General features: G+C 51.3%; 1 long non-coding RNA gene across 1 annotated transcript in view; it reads right to left on the minus strand.

Moving 5' to 3' along the window:
• Nucleotides 1-19,790, minus strand: part of LOC136793253 (uncharacterized) — a 369,507-nt gene extending 349,717 nt beyond the window's left edge. The window contains exon 1 of the long non-coding RNA XR_010838284.1: nucleotides 19,703-19,790. This is a non-coding gene — a long non-coding RNA (uncharacterized lncRNA). The remainder of the gene's footprint in view (nucleotides 1-19,702) is intronic.
• Between the last annotated feature and the right edge of the window lie 3,305 nt (nucleotides 19,791-23,095).

Below are 23,095 nucleotides of genomic sequence, written 5' to 3' on the forward strand. Positions count from 1 at the left end.
TTGGGACTTAGCATGCCTTCAAGTCCTAGGGTATGTATGGTAGGAGGATCCTCTGTGGATTGGCCAAGCCCTCTGTGATGCCGCCAGGGCTTGAGACTGGCTTAGCCACACCCAAATGCCAGGAAAGGAGAGGGAGAGGGAAGGGGCTTCCAGGGGAGCAGCAACGAGGAGAAATGGAAAGGCCACTGGTTGAAGAGTCAGGAGACCTGGGTGCGAGCCCCCCCATTTGCACACCTCTTAGCCATGTGACCTTGGATGAGTCATTTCACCCCTCGAGGGCCTTAAAAATCACAAAAAGTTGATATTGGAGGGCTTACCGTCTTCCAAGCACTGATCTAAGCACTTTCCAAATATTAACTCACTTAATCCTCAAGATAGCTCAAAAAAGAGCATCATCCTCACTTTACATTCATCAAAATCAAGGGAAGTTGTGAAGATCAAACGACATAAAGCAGTAAAGCTGTTTTTACAGTGTGTGTGGAAGCGGGGGAGAACTCTGTGTGTGTGTGTGTGTGTATACGTGCGTGTATGAGTGTAAGGGGAGGACGTCATTGCAGAACTCAGCTCTGCCAGAGCCCATCAGGAAGGAGCAGCCTCCTGCGGCCTGGCCACCCCCAGAGATGCTGACAACCTCCGTGGTCCCCTGGGAGACCTCCTTGCCCTGACCTTGCCCTGACCACAATCCGTCACTCAATCCACAAATATTTGAGGGTGGGTCATAGGCCAGGTATGTTCTAGGTGCTGGGACCAAGAGACACAGAGAGAGCATTCCTGCCTCTGCGAGGCCTACGTGCGGCTAGGGTAACAGACGACTGTTTAACATATGCATCATCCATAATAAAATCTCATGTGGAGGAGATAAGTGTTTTGGAGAAAAAGAAAGCAAAGTGAGAGATTCGGAAAGGACGGTTGGGGAGGCCCGCTTGAAAAGATGACCTCTGAGCAGATTCCTGAATGAAGGGAAGCAGAGGGCCTGCAAGGACCAAGACTCTGTGGTGGGGACAGGCTCGGCGGGTCCAAGCAGCCACAGCCCAGCCTGATGGAGAAGAGCAAGCAAGCAGGGCCAGGTCTCCCTCGGCCCTGTGGACCGCATGAGGACACAGGGTTTGTTGTAAGCATGGCGGTGCGCCTTGGAAGATTCTGAGCAAAAGAAGGCGACATCACCTGATACGCAGCAGGAGGTGGCTACGCACCCGGCAGAGTGATCTTTCTAAGACACCTGTCGGAACCTCTCCCAATCCCCATCCTCTTCTACAGCTCTTCAGGGGACCCCACGGCCCTCAGGATACAGGCCAGGCTCCCCAGTGTGGCCCCACTCCTGTGGCCTCCCAGTCAAGTACCTCCCTTCCCAAGTACCAACCAACCTCCAGGCTCGCTGACCCCCACTCTTCTCCTATTGTCCCTAAACCTTTATCCTCGAAATGTGCCGACTCTGCCTGGAGTACCTGTCTCTCCACCAGAACTGGACACCCTGACCCTCACCTCTATCTTAGCCCGTCATCTCCCACAGGAAATCTCTCCCGGCTGCCATGTCCCACAGCAGGTGAGGGCACTGCGCTCGGCTCTCAGGGCCCGTGCTGACGGCTGTTTCTTGCAGAGATCGTCACCGCCTGCCCCCTCGTGAGTCTCTGCCAGACGCAGCAAGCTCCTTCAGGCTGACACCGGAAATTACTCAGCCCCCAGTGCCGTGCCTGACAGATGTTCAGTAGGTGCTTAGCAAACACTGAATGAATTAATAATAATAATTGAGTTAATAATATCCAAGCAAGACTGCCCCCCTCTCCCCACCCCTACTGCACAAGGCTTCCAGGTTTCCAGGGTCGGGGGCCTGAGGGGAGAACCCCCTTTTGCTTCTCCAGGGAGAGGCAGCAGAGGCTGGGCCAGGCTGGCTCTGAGGGGGCCGGGAGCCAACTGCGAAGCTGACTTAGCACTCATAAACAGCCCAGTTACATTTATAGCCATGTTCTTATTAAGCACCAGGAGAGAAGAGATGAATCATACCCCCTCCTCCTGCCCACAGCCTGGGGAGGTGGAGCCCACCAGCCAGCCCGGCCTTAAATCTCAGGAAACGTAAAAGTCACAAGTGCTCAGGGCCAGCCCTGTATCACCAGGGACAACAGAGAGTAATGCAGCTTCTCAGGCAGAGCACGGACCTAGGCCCTACAAGGGTTCAGGCTGAAGGCAAAAGAGGGAAGGGGTAGGAGGGAGGAGGTGCTCCTCCCCAAGAAGTCTAGGAACAGTATCCTCAATTCAGACTGTACTAAATGCTGTGTGACCTTGGGAAGGTCAGATGACCTCTCTGAGCCTTTGGGTGACACACTTCCCCTTGGTGAACAGAATCTAGGTGTTTTAGGAAACACTCCCCAAAGATACATTTTGCTTCCCCTTAATCCTCCCATTTTACAGAACGGGAAAGTAGAACCCAGAGGGTACCCTGGCTACCTGACTCCCAGTAACCACTGCCCCGAAGTTTAGAAGTACAGTGAGTTCATAGACTGGACATGGCCTTGAAGGTGAGTCCAGAGACAGCATTTACAACCTCATCCTCATGGCATCCTCACCCCAACCCTAATCCAGAAGCCACAAAACCCATTACCCTCCTAGAACAGAATAGGGGTCCTTAGTAAATGTTCTGCTCTCGCTACCCCAGGCTCACTTCCCTGGGTGGGTGAGGGGTGAGGATGGTTGTACCCATTTCCCAGGGGGCACAGACCACCTGCCAGGACCGGGAACTTGGATGGGGGTTTCCTCAGACCTGAGGCCTCTTTAGCTTTCTTTTGTATGTGTAATTGATTTCAGCAAGATTTATTAGGGTTTTTAAACCCTTTTTCATTGTGAAACATAACACAAATACCAAAAAGTGAATAATCCATAACTGTAGAGCTTAGTGAGGTATATAAAGTGAACACCCAGGAAAACACCTCCCAGGGCCCAGGAACCGGGACGGTGCCAGAAGTCACCCATCCCCATGCCAGCTCCTCCCTCCCCACTCAGGGAAATCACAACCTGACCTTTATGGGAGTTCTTTTTTCTGCCCTGTACTGAGCCCACTCACCTGGGAATTCAAGGGAACGAAGGCACTGAACGGGAAGGCAAGAGGCATGGTTCCAGATCCCCTCCCCTCTGGGGGCCTCAATTTCCTCATTGGAAAGTAGAGGATTGAAGCCACGCAGCCAGAACAATCGAGAATCCTAACCTAGCAGGAACAAGTTCCGCTGGGGAAACGTGTGTGTGCAGGGGTGGGGGGCGGAAGGCACCTGGACACACCCTGGCAGCCTGCTGTTTCCTTCCTCCCCGTTCCAGGTAAGCAGTGGCACTGGGATGCTGAGACTCAGGGGGGGCCTCTTTCTGCCTCCCCTGGAGATGGAGTTTGGGGGTTTCCTGCATGGAGATCTATGGGGGGAGCCCTGGGGTCCTCCAGGCTTATGCCTCGCCCCTGCCCTCCTGGTGGGCCTTTTGCTCAGTTCTGAGTTTTTCCTGTTTAAAAAAAAAAAAAAAAAGTAACAACACAGAAGCCAAGCAGAGTTTCTTCCTTCCTGCTGTCATGAGCTCTAATGTGACTTCAGATCCCCTGCCTGCACAGACCTGGTGTCCCAGGGCTCTGCAGCCTGAGGGTCCAGACATGCATGACAACGGAGGAAAGGGAGAAAGAAGGGGGAAGGTGGGAAGGTGAAGCCAGCATCCCCTGAGCCCCTACTGTGTGCCAAGCGCTGCACTTGGCATTCACTTTCAGGTTGAACCAGCCTCTCACACATTCAGAAGCAATATTAACACCTCCATTTTCCAAAGGAAGACACTGAGGCGTGCAGTTTCAGCAGCTTGCCCAAAGCCACACTGCGAGGAAGTGGCAGAGGCCGGCTCAGAACCAACCCGACTCCACGGTCCTTATTCTCACTCTATGCCCAGTCCTGGCATGGAATCAAGACAAAGTCAATCTCTTCCCAAGGTCTGGCTTCCCTCTGCCCCGACTGGGAAGGAATGGTGCTGATGAATGAAGAGGTGGATAAGTTATCAAATGAAGTTAGCGGTGATGGAAGGTGAAATGAATTAAAAGGGAAAATGAGAGTTGGGTGAGGGCGCCGAGGCAGGCAAGGTTTCAGAGAACAGGCTGCAGTTTCCAGCTGGAGAAACTCAGTGGATGGTAGAGCCAAATCCAAGATAGGAAAGAGCAGTTTTGACAGGGGAGGAGCTTAGCTTTGAAGACTTTAACATCTTATTTTTTACTTTTTTTTTCTTTGCAAAGAGCCAGCTGTGAAGGGTGAACCCTATAAATGGCGGGCTGGCCGATGGGTGGATGGATGGATGGTTGGTTGGGAGAAGGGAGGGGTGAGCACATTTACGTCTGATGATCCTCTAGGTCACCACTGCATTCCTGGTGGGGATGGAGAGATACACACACATTTGGAGTAAATACACTACGAGCAAGTCACATAGCTCATGTGACACAGGCTCGCATCCACAGCATTCCTGGCTCTCTTCCCGCATCCCTACTCCCTCCCCCTCTTCCTGCTCTCCCACCCTTGACCCTCTCTTCCTCCTCTATCTCCCTTCCCCATTGCCCTCCAGACTCCAGAAGGGAAAATGCTTCTCTGAGCCCAGAAACAATGGCTGTGAGCTCCATACTCCTTTGCACATACCAGCAATTCCAGCTGGCAAAGCTGGGGCCCTGCTCAAAGCCACCTACAAGGCCTGGTGCAGACATGGGACCAGACTGCCTGGTCACTGGACTCCTGGGACTCACTGCTGACCACATGCTGGAGGAGAGGTGCCCGGGGGCGGGGTGGGGGGGGGCGCTGCATTCCCTGTCTTGGGAAAACGCTGAAACCAGCCAGACTCTCAGCCTGGCTGGGCTCCTGCTTCCCAGCCTAGGTTAGGGCCAGGGCTTCTCAGCAGTAAACCTTGATTACTCAGTTGCCTTTCCTGCTGAATGATTTTAGCTGAATAATTTTGCGTGATCTCTGCACAGTGTGAGAGAGCCCCAAGCTGAGGATGAGGAGCTTACACAGTGCAGGGAAGGGTCAAATTGGAATGTAAAGAGCTCCCTACAAACCGGCCTCTGCTGGGGACGAGGGTTTCCTACACCAGTGGCTGCTGGTCACCACTAACTACAGCAGCCCCTCCCTCTGTTCTTTGCTCCGAGGAGCCCCCCAAAGGAAAGGGCCCATGGGTGGCTCCCAGCCTTGTGTGGTCATGGGTGGGTCCCATGTGAATCAATGTACCAGGCACTGCACTAGTGTTACCTCACTGCATCTCCACCACATCTAGCCCCACGCACGCACGCCCTGGAAACAGGCATCGTCATCCCTAACGTGCAATGAGGAAACAGGTGCAGACTTGTGTGAGACCCCCCTACCCAGTTAGGACTAAGGGAGCCAAGGCCAAGCCCAAGATTGACAGACCTCAAAAGGGGGAGTGCTCAGGACTCCAAGAGAAGGCACTGGATCTGTGCTGGAAGTGGAGACTTCAAACCAGAAGACCTCCCTAGGTGCAGAGCAGAGTCCAATAGAGGAAACTAAGGAGTTTCCCTGAAGATGAAGGAGCTGGGAAAGCAGAGCAGTTAGAAGATCTGCAAGAAACTTAGAATCACAGTCTAGAGCTGCCAGGACCCCTAGAGGGCTTCGAATCATCCTCTTCATTTTACAGATGAATTTCACAATAATCCCAGAGAAGTCAAGTGGCTTAGCCAAGGTCACATGGTAGGGGAGCTGAGATCAGAGCCAAGTGCTCCCAATCCCCATAACCCCACACCGGGCTAAACCTCACCCTTTCCATAAGGCCAGCCCAGCTTTAGTTCCAGCAAGCCCCGGGTCAAGTCAGAGCAAGAGGAAGAGGGGGTGAGGGGGAGTGGTCCCAGGCCAGGCCCAGGCAGGGAGGGTACCTCTCCTGCTGTCCCACCCCTACTCATTACTATTCCCAGCATCACCCCCTCACTCTCCTTACTGTGGAAATCCAGTGATGCTGAGAGCTGGAATTTGGATGTTTTCCCAGCATTGGGGCTGTTAATTAAAACGAATAAATCTGCCACTTGGAGTTGGTTTGAAGAGGAGAAAGGGTGAGGTAGGAGAGGGAGAGGGGGACTCAGGCATAGGTTCCCCACGCACCCCCCTGCGAGGGTCTTTCCCTTTCAATCCTGCCTCCTGAATTATCTTCTCTACTGGCCACTTAACTCATTCCACACTTGAGTCTGCCAGCTGCCAGCTGCAGCCACTTCCTAGGCATGCTCTACTTCGTTCCAAGGAGGGAAGAAACAAGACTCGTTCCTAAGGCCAGGACTGGCCAGCCCTCCCCTGCCACTCCATGGGACTGAGCAAAAAGCATGCGATCCAGCTGGACAGACCTGGGTTCAAATCCCAGCATTCTAGCCCCATGACCTCTGGGAGTCATTTTTCCTCTCCAAGCTTCCCCTCCCTTACGTCTAAAATGCAGATTATATTTCCTACTTTGAAAGATTATTGCAAAGATGACATGAGAAAGTATATGCAAAAATAACCTGTCACAAACTAAGTGGTCTCTCTCTTTCTTGGCCTCTGTGATCCCCTATCCTGATCTCCACTTCCTTCTTTCCCATCTCCCCTGACTCTCAGACAGTCTCACCAACATTGTAAGTCATATATTAGTAAGAATAGAAATAGTGCCATCCTGTAACTCTAAAGCAGACTTTACAGAAGTTGCTCGTTAGACGAGGGGGTGCTCTGGGCAATGATAGTGTTTTATTCATCTTAATTTTCTCAGTGCCCACCCCAGTGCTAGACACACAGGAAGTGCTCAATTAACATGTCTTGGATGAATGAATGAAGTGTTTTCATGGCTGGAGGGGACATCCATTCCACTTGTCTGCCCAGTACCCTGTCCCCTTCATCTAGTAACGGCTTCTCCTTTACTTAGGGAACTGTGTTCCCCCACTGCAATCACTGAGTGCTCCTTCCCCTTCCTGCTACACAGTTGGTCATGTGACCAGGCTGGTCCAATCAGAGCCTTCCCCAGGATTTTTCTCCCTGGGACTGGGGGAGAACCCTCTTTCCTGTTCACTCTTGAGGCCAGAGGGTAGGTAGAACTGCCTGTGGGCAGAACACCAGCCTTTCTCACTGGCAAAGATGAAGTCATGTGCTCAAAAAGAGAGAAGAGAGATGAAAAGAGGGTGCCCAGATCCCCCGGTCCTGGCTTTCCTATGATTGGGTTATGTGAATAAATGAAATTCCCATTTCTTCATTGAACAGCCAAGCTGGGATTCTGCCATTCACAGACACTGACTCATAAAACATCTGTTATCTAATCTTCTAAATAACATCCCAAGCCAAGCCAGGAGGGATTGGTTATTCCCATTTTATGGATGAGAAAGTCAAGTCTTGAGAAAGTGAATTTATTTCCTGAGACCACATATCTGGTAATGATGTAATTAGATCTGATAACAAAGAGTGGAATTTTACCCAGAGTGGCAGGCAGTGTGATTAAGGACTCATGTGTGTTTACTTCCATACCATCAATAACCCAGTGACATCACAATATCTGCCCTCATATAGATGGGGAAACCGAAGAAGTAAATTACCCAAGGTCACCAAGCTAGTCAGTGGAGTTAGCCTAGGTCTGTCTGCCCAGAGCAGGCACCAACAGCCACCGCGCAGCATTGCCTCCAAGTTCAGGGACCTTTCAAGCCTCTGAGGCCGCCTTTCTGGAAGAGGATCACCTCTGGGCAGTGGAAGACTAAGAGCACTGGGAGATAATGAAGGACCTGTCATATGCACGGCTTTGTGCAAGGACTGTAGGGGTGCAGAAATGGCCAGGCCATGCTGCTTACCTCAAGGAGCTTCAAGACGTGTCCATGAATTCCATGCTGCAAAGTGTGAGGGCCCTAATGGAAACTCTGGTGAAGTGCTCTGTGGCCCAGAGGAGGGGGAGGTGATTCCAGCTGGGGGAGGCACGGGACTGGGAGAGAGTCATAGGGCAAGCAGGACTTAAACGTGTTCTTTAATATAGGTAAGATCTGTACCTGTGGACACGGCGTGGTCATCAAGCAGAGGGAGATGCGTAAGTAAGCAAAGCAGAGGGAGATGTGTAAGTAAACAAACTTCGCGATGGCAAGTCCAGTAGTGCAGCTGGATAGGAGGAAATGGACGAATTTCCGTGGTATGCGTAAATGGGAAAAGACAAAGACAAGACCAAGAAGTGAGTTAGAGGCAACAAGTCTTCCACGCCAGGATGAAAAGTCTGGGCTTCGTTCAGCCAATAGGGAGCAACTGAGGCCTTTTGAGAAGGACAGTGACACCACTGGACTGGAACATTAATATGGAGGACAGAAGAGGAGGGAGAGAGCAGTTAGGAGGAGGCCATCTGGAAAGGCAGTGAGGCCTGAAGTAGGCCAGGGGAGCGCAGGGGGTGGGGGATAGCAGATGACCCCAATGACGTTGCGGAGGCAGAACAGTCAGAGAAGAGCAGGTGTGGGAGAAAGAGCTCAGACTTAGGAAGCAGACCCGGCTCGAGCCTGAACTGCCTGCCTCTAACAGCTGCAATGCAGGTGCGGGTCACCGGGACCTTGAATGGACAGCAAGAGCACTTGATGGATTGATGCTGTCCCAGGAGCCAGATCTCAACCTGACGTCTAGTAGGTGTTTGACGAAAGCAGAAGTGATGATGGGAGGATGGATGGACAAGCGAGTGAATGATCCAGTGAATGAATAAACAAATGAATGAATGAGTAAAGGAAACAGGGGAGGGAGAAAGGGAGGCAAAACAGCTTCCAGTGTTCCCAGAGGAAACTTCCTGACCCTTTTCCCACCTCCATCAACTCAGTCCCGAGCCTGAACACAGCCCTGGGCTAAGCCAGGGTTTCCACAGCTGCAGAACCTTAGGTGGAGGAGGAGGAGGGAGGGGAGGGCGGGAAAGGTTGAAACATGATCAACTGCTTGCCATGCACCACTGGCATCCCTCCTCCTGAAAAAAACAGGAGTACTTAGAAGCAAATGTTACTTAAAACCCAGTTAGCGCTGCTGTGATTTAAGGCTCCTCTGTATTTGGTTCCCCACCAGCCCTGCCGGTATGGGGCAGGGATGGCAGCCACTGCTGGGACTGCGACCTCAGCCTAGCCAGGGACGAAGGGGGCCCAGCTGTTCGTCAGGGTGGGCCTGGCCCAGGGGCCAATGGTGTCTGAGCCCGTGTGGAGCCTGGGAGCTAGGAGGCTTCCAGGCAGCCTTCCTGTTGGGACCACTCCTTCCCTTTCACACACATCTCTCACCTGCCAGTCAATAATCACGCCGTAAATATTATTAATGGTGACTAATGTTGTATACTCATTCTCATTTGATGTCTACAGCAGCACTGTGAGGTTTCTCCCCAGATCACAGATGAAGAAACTGAGACTCGGAGAACGTGATTTTCCCCAGTTCACACAGTAAGGGGCAGAAGCTGGTCCAACATGAAGCACAAGGAGATGCCCTGTCGCTACCCACTGCCCCTCTCACACTTGCGCTAAACGGGGCTGAGAGGGGAGAACCGATGCAAATTAATCCCCCAGCCAGGAATAGAAAATGCCAACCAGGCAGGAGGGCAGGCAAAAAAGTCCTCACGATAATCATATTGATGAGTGTTAATATTACTGAGGTTTTCTCTTTGCCAGGTCCTCCTACACACTGGAAATGAATCAACTCATTTAACCCCACGGTAACAATGGTTACTATCTCCCCTGTACAGGTAAGTCTCCAGGGAGGTAAGTGACTGGCGCAGGGTCACACACGGCCAGGACACGGCAGAGCCTAGACTCAAACCCAGGTCATTCAACTCCACAGCCAGGGCCCTACACGTCCTCTAGTTCCAAAACTGCTCTGAGGGTTACTGCTGCCCCTAGGTTCTCCGGTTTGTTAAATGGAGACAATAACAGTACTTGCCATACACCATGGTTATAAAAAGCTAGTTGAGAATATGGCTACAGGGTCACCCCCAAACTGTCAGATGTCATACAGTGGATCTTATCATTGTCCCTGGGGCTTGCATGGCCTTGAGAGCCACTTTTTGTTCAAAAGACAGGAGAGGAGTTGGTGTAGGTGGATGGGAGGCCAAGCAGGTGTGTGGACAGGGAGGCGGAGACCGGGGTGGGGGGGCAACTGGGCAGAAGAGGCTGGGACAGTGCCGATGGAGACAGACAGAAGTCACATTGAGTGCAGACTAGGGTTCCTGGGGCCTGCTGTGTGATCTTGGGCAAGTCACTGCCCCTCTCTGGTCCTAGTTTCCTCTTCTGAAAAATAAAGGTAGGGGCAGTGAAGTAGGGGGTGAAGGTGTTCCCTGAGGCCACTTCCAGTCTCACTGCACTAATTCAATTTTCCCGAGAGCTGGCCTGCAGCACGGTGGAACACAGGAAACAGATTTTTGGGTGTGGGTATGGTACAAGACCCAGTTCTCCACAAGCTTTGCTACTGGAGACCCAGAACTATAAGCAAGTGTGAATGCCCCCAGCTTCCTGCCCTCCACCCCACCCATCCTGTACTCACCCTACCAACTCCCCAAAGATACTGAGAAAATGGAGCACTGGGGACATAGCAGAGAGTCACTGATCTACTCTGAGCTTCAGTTTCCTCATCTATAAAATGGGGGCGCGGCACTGTGGCAAGGAGGTAGCTTAGGTCCCTTCCAGCTCTGCCAGCCTAGGGTTCTGGCCTTCAAATGAAGCTTATTTTTTCACGAGGTTATCTGTTTCTCGTGGGATAGGAGTTGGGAGAGGGTGAGAGTAGTGCTAACTCAGTTCTTCCTGGGGTAGAACACCCTCCAGAGGGAGATGAGATGGGAGATGGGTGCCCTGCAGCTGAGGAGAGGAGAATAAAGGAGGGGCTTTAACATCTCTGTGCTAAATTCCGGATCAGCTTGGTGAAAGAATGTCACTTCCTCCGGGAAGCTTCTGGGACTTTTCTGGGTGCTGACTACCTGAATACATGGTGGTCGTCCCATCTGACCACCCCGCCATCTCCAGCCCGTTCCCGTCTGGGTGCCCCACACACACTCTCACACACCGACGCCCCTGCCCTACAAGTGCAGGTGTCCCACTGACTGACCACAAGTCCCCACCACCCTGACCTCTGACCCCTGCCCGAGGCCCACTACAGAGGTCAGGGCTTCTGTCTTATTTTCTCATTTCCTTCTGCTTTGATTTTGCAGGGTTTTTTTTGACAGCCTGTGGACTTCCAGGCTTGGCTGAAGGGCAGCTCTTTACAAGGAAAAAAATAGTTGAAGAGAAAGCTGGGAAATAAATACAGAGCCTGCCTCTTTCTCTGCCCAATGTTCTGACCAGGCTCTGGGAAAGATCCTGTGACCACGGGGCCCCTCAGAGGCCACTTCATTGTTTGAGGTTCCTAGTGTGTTCAAACAATGAGACTCTGCCAATTTCGGCTTACAAAAAGTATGGTGTATATTACAATTTAACATTTAACAATTTAAAGCTCTAACACAAAAATTACAATGTAATATAATTGCTCTATTAACAACATAATTACAGGTTTATTTTTAATTAATTCACAATATGCTGCAGATGGTGTGGTCTGGTAATAGGACCAAGTTTAAAGTTACAGGATGAACAGTTTCTTTTGAACCTGTCAGGGTAGCTCTGAGACAGGAGAAATAAACTCATTTGAAAAAAAATGTCAAGAGTTAAATGTGAGAATGGGGGACCCAGCTGGAAAGTTTCTCCTGCCCCTTTCATGCCCCCCACTCCCTTCCCCCATAACAAGCTCTGCTCTTGAACATGTCACTCCCCCGAGATACCCTAAAACCTAGACCAGGGAGGAAATTTCTAGATTAACAGTCCAGACTCCTCCATTGACCAGATGGGAGGACCAAGGCCCCAGGCAGCAGAAAGAGCACTGGATTTGGAGTCAGGAGAGTCTGTTTTCAAACACACCTGTTTCACTTATATGGCCTCGGAAAAGTCAGTTCACCCCTCTGAGCCTCAGTCTCCTCATCTGTGAAATGGGCACAAATAAAGGACACCTTCTGGTGCTGCAGTGAGTTACCCCGCAATGGACACTGGTGACATGATTGCTGCCTGGGGGAGATGAGGGCGACGTCGACAGGGCTAGCAGCAGAACTGAGATTAAAACCCAGGCCAGGGCACCGTGCATCCCCTACGCTCACCTGGCCCTCCAAAGCTGAGCAGGAAGTGGGTTGGAGGATAGAGCCTTCCCTAATTCCGGGGTCAGCAGGTAGAAACTGTGTCACCTGGCACAAGTCATGCCCCACTATGAGTCAGGCTTTCACCCTCCAGCCATGAAAGTGGGGAGAGCTTGAGGTCAGGGAGGAACTGACCGTCCGAGAGGTGTAACCCTGGGGGGCAATCACCCCATGCCTGTCAGATCCAAAAGCAAAGCCATCTGCACCCAGAGGCCTCTGGCTATGCCGGAGAGAAATAGAGTCAGTCAAATTGGCTCCAGCCCTGGGGATTAAGGGACATTGGGAGGGGTTGAATCCTAGACAGAAGGTCCCCCTGGCAAGCCTTGTAGGGCCTTAACTATACTTACACCCCTACTTCCCTATCGATACTTTTGAGCTTTAAGCTTTTTCGGCTGGCAATAAGATACTGGAATGTCCCCCCTGGGCAGAAACCGTTCCGAGCAAACAAGTATGGCGGGGGATGAAACCTCGAGCAAACCAGTATGGCGGGTGATAAGAATGATTAAGCCAGAGTTTAAAGGTCGCCCTAGCCAACCATAACTCATGTGACTCAACCCCCCACCACAAAAACACGAAAATGTAAAGTAGGCATCCGACAGCTAACCAATCAAGGAACTAGAGCCAAGACCCCACTCCGGTAAATGTAAAGTAGGCATCCGACAGCCAACCAATCAAGGAAGTAGAGCCAAGTCCCCACTCCGGTCCGGAACAAACAAACCAATGAGAAAAAAACCCTTGATATATCCACACTTTGCATAATGAAAAATGAAAGCTATAAAATGTATGTGATTCCGCTTGGGCGGGGTTCCTCTTCGGCCTCCTGCGTGAGGACCAAGGAACCCCGGTGCACCGGCTCCTAATAAACCTCTTGCGTGTTGCAGCGACTCTCGACTCTTGGCGGTTCTTGGGCGAGCTGGGATCCCTCGGAGACCGTTCAGGTCTAACAGATTGGGGGCTCGTCCGGGATCCCCACTCGCAGAGACAAATTTTGTCTCCCCTTCACCGGTCCTGGCAGGATATACAAACTGCCATCTGAATCTGAGTTGGTTGCAGTTTTAAAACGAGCTCGCGGCGGCAATATTAAGGCGTGTCTTCTGAAATTTTATTGTTCTCCTGTGCTCTATCTTTCTCCTGACGGACGATAATGGGACAAACTATGACGACGCCTCTCTCTCTCACTCTAAGTCACTGGACCGAAGTTAAGTCTAGGGCCCACAACCTTTCGGTAGAAGTAAGGAAAGGGAGATGGCAAACGCTGTGTACCTCTGAGTGGCCTACATTTCAGACAGGGTGGCCACCCGAGGGATCCTTTATGTTAGATCAGATCAGGCTAGTCAAGTCTAGGGTCTTTAACACAGGACCCCACGGACACCCAGACCAGATACCATATATCCTGGTCTGGGAAGATCTAGTTCTCTCCCCGCCTCCGTGGGTCCGGCCCTTTGTTCCCTCAACAGGCATGTCTGCATGCGCACCAGCACGGTCGGAAGTACTGGCCCTGAAAAAAGCCCACCCAGGGACGCCGAGAAGTCATCTGCAGCCCCGGACCCACGGAAGACGATATATCCAGACTTGCAGTCCGATCTGCTTCTCCTCGATCCCCCCACCACCACCTTACCCTCCAGCCCTAGACCCCATACCGCCTCCCGATTCCCCAGCTCCACAACCCTCCGCACCAATAGGGCCACCTGTTGTGGCAGAGGGGGGGGTCCCTCGGCGGGCACCAGAAGCCAGAGGGCTATTTCCCCGGATTCTACCGCTCTACCCCTTAGAGAATATGGCCCCCCCGATAACCACGGGAATAGGCCCCTCCAATACTGGCCCTTTTCCTCTGCAGATCTTTATAACTGGAAGATGCATAACCCTACTTTCTCTGAAAATCCACAGGCTCTCACTGCTCTAATAGAGTCTCTTGTCTTCTCCCACCAACCCACCTGGGACGATTGTCAACAGCTCCTCCAGACTCTCCTCACAACTGAGGAGAGGCAACGGGTTCTCCTGGAGGCTAGAAAGAATGTGTTAGGCGCCAATGGGCAACCTACCCAGTTGCCTAACGAGATTGATGCCGGTTTTCCACTCGTCAGGCCGATTTGGGACTTCAATACCCCAGAAGGTAGGAGCACCTGAAGATGTATCGCCAGGCTCTGGTGGCGGGTCTCCATGGAGCAGCCAGGCGCCCCACGAATTTGGCCAAGGTAAGAGAGGTAACTCAGGGGCCCCAGGAGTCGCCAACCGTGTTCCTAGAATGCTTAATGGAGGCTTTTAGACGGTTCACTCCTTATGATCCAACTTCTGAGGAACATAAGGCCACCATAGCAATGGCCTTTATTGACCAGGCGGCCCCTGACATTAGAAAGAAGTTACAAAGGCTGGATGGCCTACAAGGTTTCTCACTTCAGGACTTAGTAAAAGAGGCAGATAAAGTATATAATAAGAGGGAAACAGAAGAGGAAAGGGAAGAAAGGAAGCAGAAGGAGCAAGAGGCCCGTGAATTAAGGCGGGACAAGCGGCAAGAGAGGAATCTGAGTAAGATACTGGCCACTGTAGTCAGAGGAGGAAATATTAGAGACAGGAATAGACAGGAAGGGCGGACAGGAAGGCGACCATTAGACAAGGATCAATGTGCTTACTGTAAAGAAAAAGGTCACTGGGTAAGAGAATGCCCTAAAAAGAAGAACGGGGGAAAACCAACCAGAGACAAAATTTTACCCCTGGAAGAAGAAGATTAGGGAAGTCAGGGCTCGGACCCTCTCCCCGAGCCCAGGGTAACTCTTAAAGTGGAGGGGGAACCCGTCCAGTTCTTGGTAGACACCGGCGCTCAGCACTCAGTCCTCCTCCACCCAAAAGGCCCCCTCTCAACTAAAAGGTCATGGGTCCAGGGGGCTACAGGAAATAAGCAGTACTCATGGACCACACGAAGGACAGTAGACCTTGGGATGGGACAAGTAACCCACTCATTCTTGGTCATACCTGAGTGCCCATACCCTCTGCTAGGCAGGGACTTACTCTCTAAGGTGGGGGCCCAGATCCACTTTCAACCAGAAGGGCCCACTATAACTGACAACCAAGGGAGATTACTCCAAATTTTGACTATGAAGCTGGAAGATGAACATAGGTTATATGAAGTGCCCTCGCCTCCACAAGTTGATATGCAAGATTGGGTGACCAGGTTTCCACAGGCTTGGGCAGAAACTGCCGGTATGGGAATGGCAAAATATCGCCCCCCCGTGGTGGTAGAACTCAAAGCAACCGCCACCCCGGTGACAGTCCGCCAGTACCCTATGAGCAAGGAAGCCCGGGATGGCATTCGTCCTCACATACAAAGGTTGCTGGAATTAGGGATCCTGGTAAGGTGCCAATCTGCATGGAATACCCCTCTTTTACCAGTTAAAAAGCCAGGAACTAATGATTACCGGCCGGTACAAGACCTACGTGAGGTGAATAAGCAAGTAGTGGACCTCCACCCCACGGTGCTCCTTCCTTTAGCCCTGTTCCGGGCTAGAAATACCCCCTCCCGCTATCATCTCACTCCATTTGAAATTCTATACGGGGCCCCACCTCCCCTTCTCACGCTCGGGGAAGGAATAAGTCCTGACTGCCAGAATAACACTGACTTATATGCTAGGCTGTTGGGACTCCAGTTGGTCCAAAAGGAGGTGTGGTCCCAGCTGGCAGAGGCTTACCGACCGGGAACACCAGCAGAGGCTCATCCCTTCCAAGTCGGAGATTCCGTGTACGTCCGTCGACACCGAACCCAGACACTAGAGCTTCGGTGGAAAGGACCATACATCGTCCTGCTCACCACCCCTACGGCTGTAAAGGTAGACGGCATCGCTGCTTGGATTCATGCCTCACACGTGAAAGCTGCGCCAGCGTCTGCATCATCATCAGAATGGCGGGCCCAAAAGACCAGCAACCCGCTCAAGCTCAAGCTCCTGCGCTCATCAGACTCATAACTCTGACTTTGTTACCCCTACTGGCTGTGAGTAACTTTAGTCCTCACCTACCCCAGCGCTTAACCTGGCAGGTAATTTCCCAAACTGGAGATATAATATGGTCTGTTCGCCATACCGCTGCCCCTTGGACCTGGTGGCCAGACCTCTTCCCCGATGTTTGTAAGTTGGCCCTGGGAGCCCCGCCTAACTGGGATGTAGGGGGATATCACGATCAACAAACTGCCCCGAATCAGCGGCCGGGGACAGCGCCCGGGGACTGGGGATTAGTCCCTGGGGGGGGAGGTTGTTCGACCAAGAATCGGAGAAGCATGCTCAGGGCCCTCTCCTTTTATGTATGCCCTGGATTCCATCGTCACCGGTCTTTGAATTATCAGTGCGGGGGAAGAGAACATTTCTATTGCAAGAGCTGGGGATGTGAAACCACTGGGGACACCTACTGGAAACCCACCTGGGAAGAAAAACAAAAATTGGATAGATGGCCATTCATGGGGTATAAGGTTTTACAAAGCAGAATATGATGATGGGCTCCTAATGACCATCAAATTAAAGATCGAGACCCCTACTCCCGTCCCTATGGGCCCCAATCCTGAGATTGGGCACCCTCTGCTACCCTTGGCCCCACCCACAATACTACCAGGGATAAGAAACCAGACTTCTGGACTAAAAGAAATAACAATCAAACCCAGAGCCCCCCGAGACCGAATGCTCTCATTGGTCCAGGCGGCTTTTGGGGTCCTAAATGCCACAAATCCAGAGGCCACCAAATCATGTTGGCTTTGCTATGCTGCTCCTCCCCCTTATTATGATGCTATAGGATATAGTTCTAATTTTAGTAATGTCAACTCTTCAGATCAATGTCGATGGAAACAAGAAGGAAATAGTAAATTGACCTTGTCTTCAGTATCAGGAAACGGTACATGTGTAGGAACGCCCCCCCCCGTCCCATCGACATCTCTGTACCAATTCAAGCCTCCCACAGGGCTCAGGATATCTCCTCCCTCCTCAGGATGGATGGTGGGCATGTAACACGGGATTGACCCCTTGCATTTCTCTAGAGGTCCTCAATGCTTCGGCCGACTTTTGTGTGTTAGTCCAGCTGGTCCCCAGACTCATCTATCATTCAGATTCATCTTTTCTAGACGAATATGAAGGCAGAAGGAGACTTAAGAGAGAGCCCATAACCCTCACCCTGGCTGTACTCCTAGGACTAGGAACGGCAGCCGGGGTAGGAACAGGTGCAACAGCCCTCATCCAACAACCTCACTACTATGCTAACTTAAGACAGGCTGTAGATGTCGATCTCTGGGCGTTAGAAAGTTCCATAACTCAGTTAAAAGAATCACTCACCTCGCTCTCAGAGGTAGTAATGCGGAACAGGAGGGGACTAGACCTGCTGTTCCTTAAGGAAGGTGGACTATGTGCCGCACTAAAAGAAGAGTGCTGTTTTTATATTGATCATTCTGGGGCTATCACCGAAACTATGGACAGGCTTAGGGAGCGCCTGGACAAAAGGCAACAAGAAAGGGAAAATCAAAAAGGATGGTTCCAATCATGGTTTGACAAATCACCCTGGCTTACTACTTTAATTTCCACCTTGTTAGGACCCCTCATTATTTTGTTGCTGCTCTTAACTTTTGGACCATGCATTTTAAATCGCTTGATAGCCTTTATCAGGCAACGTGTCAGCGCAGTACAAGTGTTAATGCTAAGACAACAATATCAAAGCTTGCAGAGAGAAGCTGAAATTCCATGATTGAAATTAATTGCAAAAAGAAAAGGGGGGAATGTAGGGCCTTAACTATACTTACACCCCTACTTCCCTATCGATACTTTTGAGCTTTAAGCTTTTTCGGCTGGCAATAAGATACTGGAATGTCCCCCCTGGGCAGAAACCGTTCCGAGCAAACAAGTATGGCGGGGGATGAAACCTCGAGCAAACCAGTATGGCGGGTGATAAGAATGATTAAGCCAGAGTTTAAAGGTCGCCCTAGCCAACCATAACTCATGTGACTCAACCCCCCACCACAAAAACACGAAAATGTAAAGTAGGCATCCGACAGCTAACCAATCAAGGAACTAGAGCCAAGACCCCACTCCGGTAAATGTAAAGTAGGCATCCGACAGCCAACCAATCAAGGAAGTAGAGCCAAGTCCCCACTCCGGTCCAGGAACAAACAAACCAATGAGAAAAAAACCCTTGATATATCCACACTTTGCATAATGAAAAATGAAAGCTATAAAATGTATGTGATTCCGCTTGGGCGGGGTTCCTCTTCGGCCTCCTGCGTGAGGACCAAGGAACCCCGGTGCTCTGGCTCCTAATAAACCTCTTGCGTGTTGCAGCGACTCTCGACTCTTGGCGGTTCTTGGGCGAGCTGGGATCCCTCGGAGACCGTTCAGGTCTAACAGCCTGACTCTAGATTCCAGGGCCCCAGAGACCTCCAACCTCCCCCTGTGAGTTATCTTTACCCACTCTTGCCAACTCTAGGACTTTGCCCTTATCGTGGTCCCCTTTCTCTCCTGCACCATCATCATTTCTCGCTCTGCTGGAACATTCCATCACCACACAAACATGCCTTAATACAGTGCATCTGAAAAATGCCCCCACGGTCCCCGCATCCCCTCCCGCTGTTGCCCTGTTTCCCTCACTTGTCTTCATAGAAAAACTCCTTCGAAGAGTTGTACATGTCCACCTTCCACCTCCTCATCCCCGTTCCTTCATTACCGCCAAGCAGATTTCGTCACCACCTGTCCACTGATCCAGCTGCAGTCAAGGTCACCAATCACCTACACCTAATAGATCAATGGTCACGTCTCTGTCCTCGCCTTGTTTCATCTCTCAGAAGTCTTCGTCTAGGTGACCACTGCCTCCTTTTGAAATGATCGCTCCTCTTGCTTTTTTGACAACACCTCACTTACCTTTCTTCCTCCTTCAGGGCCACTCCTCCTGCATCAACTTTCCAGGCTTCTCCTCTGCCTGGGCCCTAAATCGTGGGGTGCCCCAGCCCCCTTATGCTGTGTATGAACCTTCTCTCTTCAGGGGCTCTGGTCTCCTCACACTGCATACACCATCTGTGTGCTGACCGCCTTCAACTTGTATCTCCAGCTGTGACCCTTCCTTTGATCCGCAGACTCACTTCCCCAACTGCCTATTCAACATCTTCCCTTGAATATCTGAGGCATCTCCAACTCAGCCGGTCCAGGAAGAACCTTTGATCCCCCAACAAATCCACTCCTTTTCCCTATAAGGCTTCCATATCTCAGCAAGTAGCACCACCATCCACGAGGCTCAGATACCCAGAGTTACCTCTGATTCTTCTGTCCATCACACCCGACAGAGAGTCCTATTGGCTCCGCCTCCTAAACAAACATACCCAGGAACTGACCATTTATCACCATCTCCACTGCTCCAGCCCCACACTAGCCTCTCACCGGCACTATTACATCTGTCCCCCACTGGCCTTCTCACGGCCACCCCTGCTCTTTCACACAGCGGCCAGAGCAAACTTTCTAGAGTGTAATTCAGGTCACACGCTGCCCGTGTTTAAATGCCCCAACGGCTTTCTGTTGCAACCAGAATAAATAAACCAGTAACTGACCGTGATGTTGCAGATCAGGTTCCCTGGACAGCCTCTGAAGTGGAGAGCAGCGTGCAGGAGGTTGGTTGGGGCGTGCTCTCAGGGTCGGGCCCTGCTGGGGAAGGAAGGGAAACAGTGAGTTGCCATAAAGTTGTAACAGAGGCCTCAGCCGATCCCACGGGAGCCCTGGAGTAGGATGGTCCTTCCCGGGAGTCCCAGGAAGGGAGGTCAAGCCTTACACCCAGCATCGACCTGTCATGGCTGTGGGCTGTCTTCCCCAGGGCATGGTACCCTGAGGGGACCAGACAGCTCTCTTCAGCTGACCGCAATTCCTAGCAAAGGACTCAGCTGAGAGAGCTCAGCTGCCCACCCTCCCGGCCACAGGGGAGAAGGGGTGCAGTCTCCAGGGCACCCACGGCCTCCGAGACCCTGCATGCTCTGCCCTCTGTGGTCCCCAACGCATTCCCCACTACGCTCCCCTCTGTTTACTCTGCTCCAGCCACGCGGACCATCATTCGGCCCCTAAAACATGCCGAGCTGGAGAACTTTGCTCATGCGGCTTCCTCTGTGTCTCAGTTTCCCCATCTGTCAAATGGAGGGAATAATCACACCGACCTTATAGGCTGAGAGGAGTAAATGTGTCAATACATGTAAAGAGCAGTGCTTGGCATGTGGAGGTGTCATGTAATCAGAAGTGATGCTGATGATGATGACAATGACATGACCATGATGATAACAGAGGAGACTCTTCCCCATTCCCTGCTAAACATCCTAAAACGCACAGGGCAGCTTCCCCTCAACAAGGAATTATCTAGCCCACAATGTCAGTAGAGCCGAGGCTGAGAAATCCTGGTCTCCATGCTGATCTTCTGCACAACGAGAAGGTTTGTCTAACTCTCTCTTATAGCCCCAATACAGACACCCTGTAGATGTTCAGTAAATAGATGTCAGCTGGCAGGGCTTATATGCCCTCAATATGTAGTAGGTGGTCCAAAATGTTCGCTAGGTGAATATGTGATAAGCTCAGTTGACTTCAGAGCTTAGGATCTTGGGGAGTCGTTTAGCCTCTCCAAGCTTCAATTTGCAATTTGTTCATTTGTGAAACAACTTAAATATTCATCCATGCAACCGACATGTACTGAGAGCTCACTGAGTTTCTGCCCGTCCACCCTTCAGAACTGTTTAGGGGAGCTCTGTGAATTCATCCTTTGAGACCTGCTGACGTGTCACCTCCCCTGTGAAGCCTTCCCTGATCCTTGACCTCCCCAGGGGCCCACTCCCCACTGAAAGACTCTCCTCCTTCTGTTTCCCAAAGCCCCATATTTGCAGTGCTATCGGCTTGAAACACTCCTTTAGTTCTAGGCCCTATATCCCCTGCTTTCATAACAAATAGCTTGCAATGGCTCCTTTACGATCCTGAAACGAAATTCATAGACAGTATAACCTTCCTAGACACACCGTTTGAAAGTAAATCAACATAATGTCTTAACTATAATATAAAAGTAAAGTAAAGATCATTTCTAACAAAATATGTATTTCAATATGTAAATGCTCAGGTTCAAGCACACGAGAAGACATAACGAAGAAGTCAGAACCTTGCCCCCACACGCTGGATCAACGCGAGGGCCGCAGCCTCAAATGCAGCCTGACATTCAGGGGTTATGCGTGGGACTCAAATGCCACAAAGAGCATTGCCATCGGAAATGTGATTTTCCAAAAATGATGAATAACTCTGGGTAATGTTTCCAACAGAACAAAATACAATCTTCCTTCAATTTACGCGGTAGTTGTATTCCTGGAAAATTCAGGACACAAATGCTTTATGTTTCTATACAAAACAGAGTTAGGTTCCAGGCTCAAATAATTATAAGCAGGTTTTCACCTATTTAAATGTCAACCAGGATATGTGAAAGTCAGGCAGGATGTGGGGTAATTCTTTGTTATGCAGAACTATCCTGTGTGGTTTGTAAGACTTTAGGAATCACCGGCCCTTCCCACTCAATGCCAGCAACATCCTCTATAGTAATTGTGACCATCAAAACACCTTCACTTATTCCCAAAGCTCTCCCTAAGGGACAGCACTGTCCCCGTGGAGAATTTCTGTTCTCATTTCTTTGTCTCTTTCTCCAGACTATGAGCCACCAGAGAGCAGATGAACTTGTCCTGTCCGTCAGTGTGTTCCCAGAGCCTAGAAGGAGCTGGGTACATGATGGGTACTCAGTAAATACTGATTGCTCAAGTAGCTGGGGCCATGCCCACATCCCCTCAGCCAACCCCAGAGGTCACCTCCAGATGGACATGCCAGCTGCTTCCTAAGCCACAGCCTGTGGGAGGTCTCTGACCCCAGGGGGTGCCAGCCCTTGTGCAGGGCCGGCTCAAAATGCCAGGGAGTTAATAGCCTGGAGGCCACCCACCACAGATGGAGATAAACCCACCTTCCTCCCTGCTCTGTGGGACCGATCTGAGGGACACTGGGCACAGTGTCTCAGAGGGTCCCCTTGGGAGGCTGAGCCCCCAGCCACCCTGCATGAACACACCTGCCTGGCTTCCCCTCCCCCAGCTCACTTCCCCACTCCTCAGAGCTTCCTGTGATCACCTCCCAAATAGAGCACTTGTGCCAGACTCCGTTTCAGGTACTATTGCTACATTACAAACTACCCCAGAATGGCTGGCTGGAAACAGCAACGATTTCTTATTTCTCCCGATTCTGTGGGTGGCTGAGTGGATCCTCTGAGGTATGGCCAAGTCTCTCAGCTACATCCAGCTGGAAGGTCAAAGCTGGCCTCACCCACGTATCAGACAGGCTGGTGGTGCTGGCCCGTGGCCAGGGAGACTCTGTTCTCCCACTCAGGGCTTCCCATCCTGCGGTAGCTAGACTGGCTTCCATGCATGACACCTCAGGACAATACCCCATGATGGCAAAGGAGAAAGTTGCTCCTCTTAAGGCCTAGGCCTCAGATCACAAATACCCTTTGCTCTGCATCCTGTAGGTCATGGCAATCACAGGCCACCCAGGTTTGGAGAAACAGACTCCTCTATGAATGGGAGTTGCAGTGAATGGTGCGCGTGCAAGGATGGCAGGGGTTTGTGACCATTAAGCAATCTTCCACTTGGGGTCTGCTTTTTTTGGGGGTGGGGGGTCCCACATTGAGAGTGGAAGATGGAAGCCACGTGAGAAGCTTCTTGGAAACCAAGCCGAAGCACTCCCTGGGCCGCTGGTGCAGACTTGGGCGTGTAGCTCCTGGACACAGGCTGGGAGGCAGCCAAGACCTTCTCAACATCTCCCGTTCCACTGCCAGACTTGTATTTTTCCACAAGACTGCATAGTTCACCAAAGATACAATTACTGAAGGCAGAACATAAACAGTGTGTGCCACGCAACCGTGGGGGTCTGTAGTTCAGACATGTCTCCAG

Source organism: Kogia breviceps, chromosome 19 (genome assembly GCF_026419965.1).
Source record: "Kogia breviceps isolate mKogBre1 chromosome 19, mKogBre1 haplotype 1, whole genome shotgun sequence".
NCBI lineage: Eukaryota > Metazoa > Chordata > Mammalia > Artiodactyla > Physeteridae > Kogia > Kogia breviceps.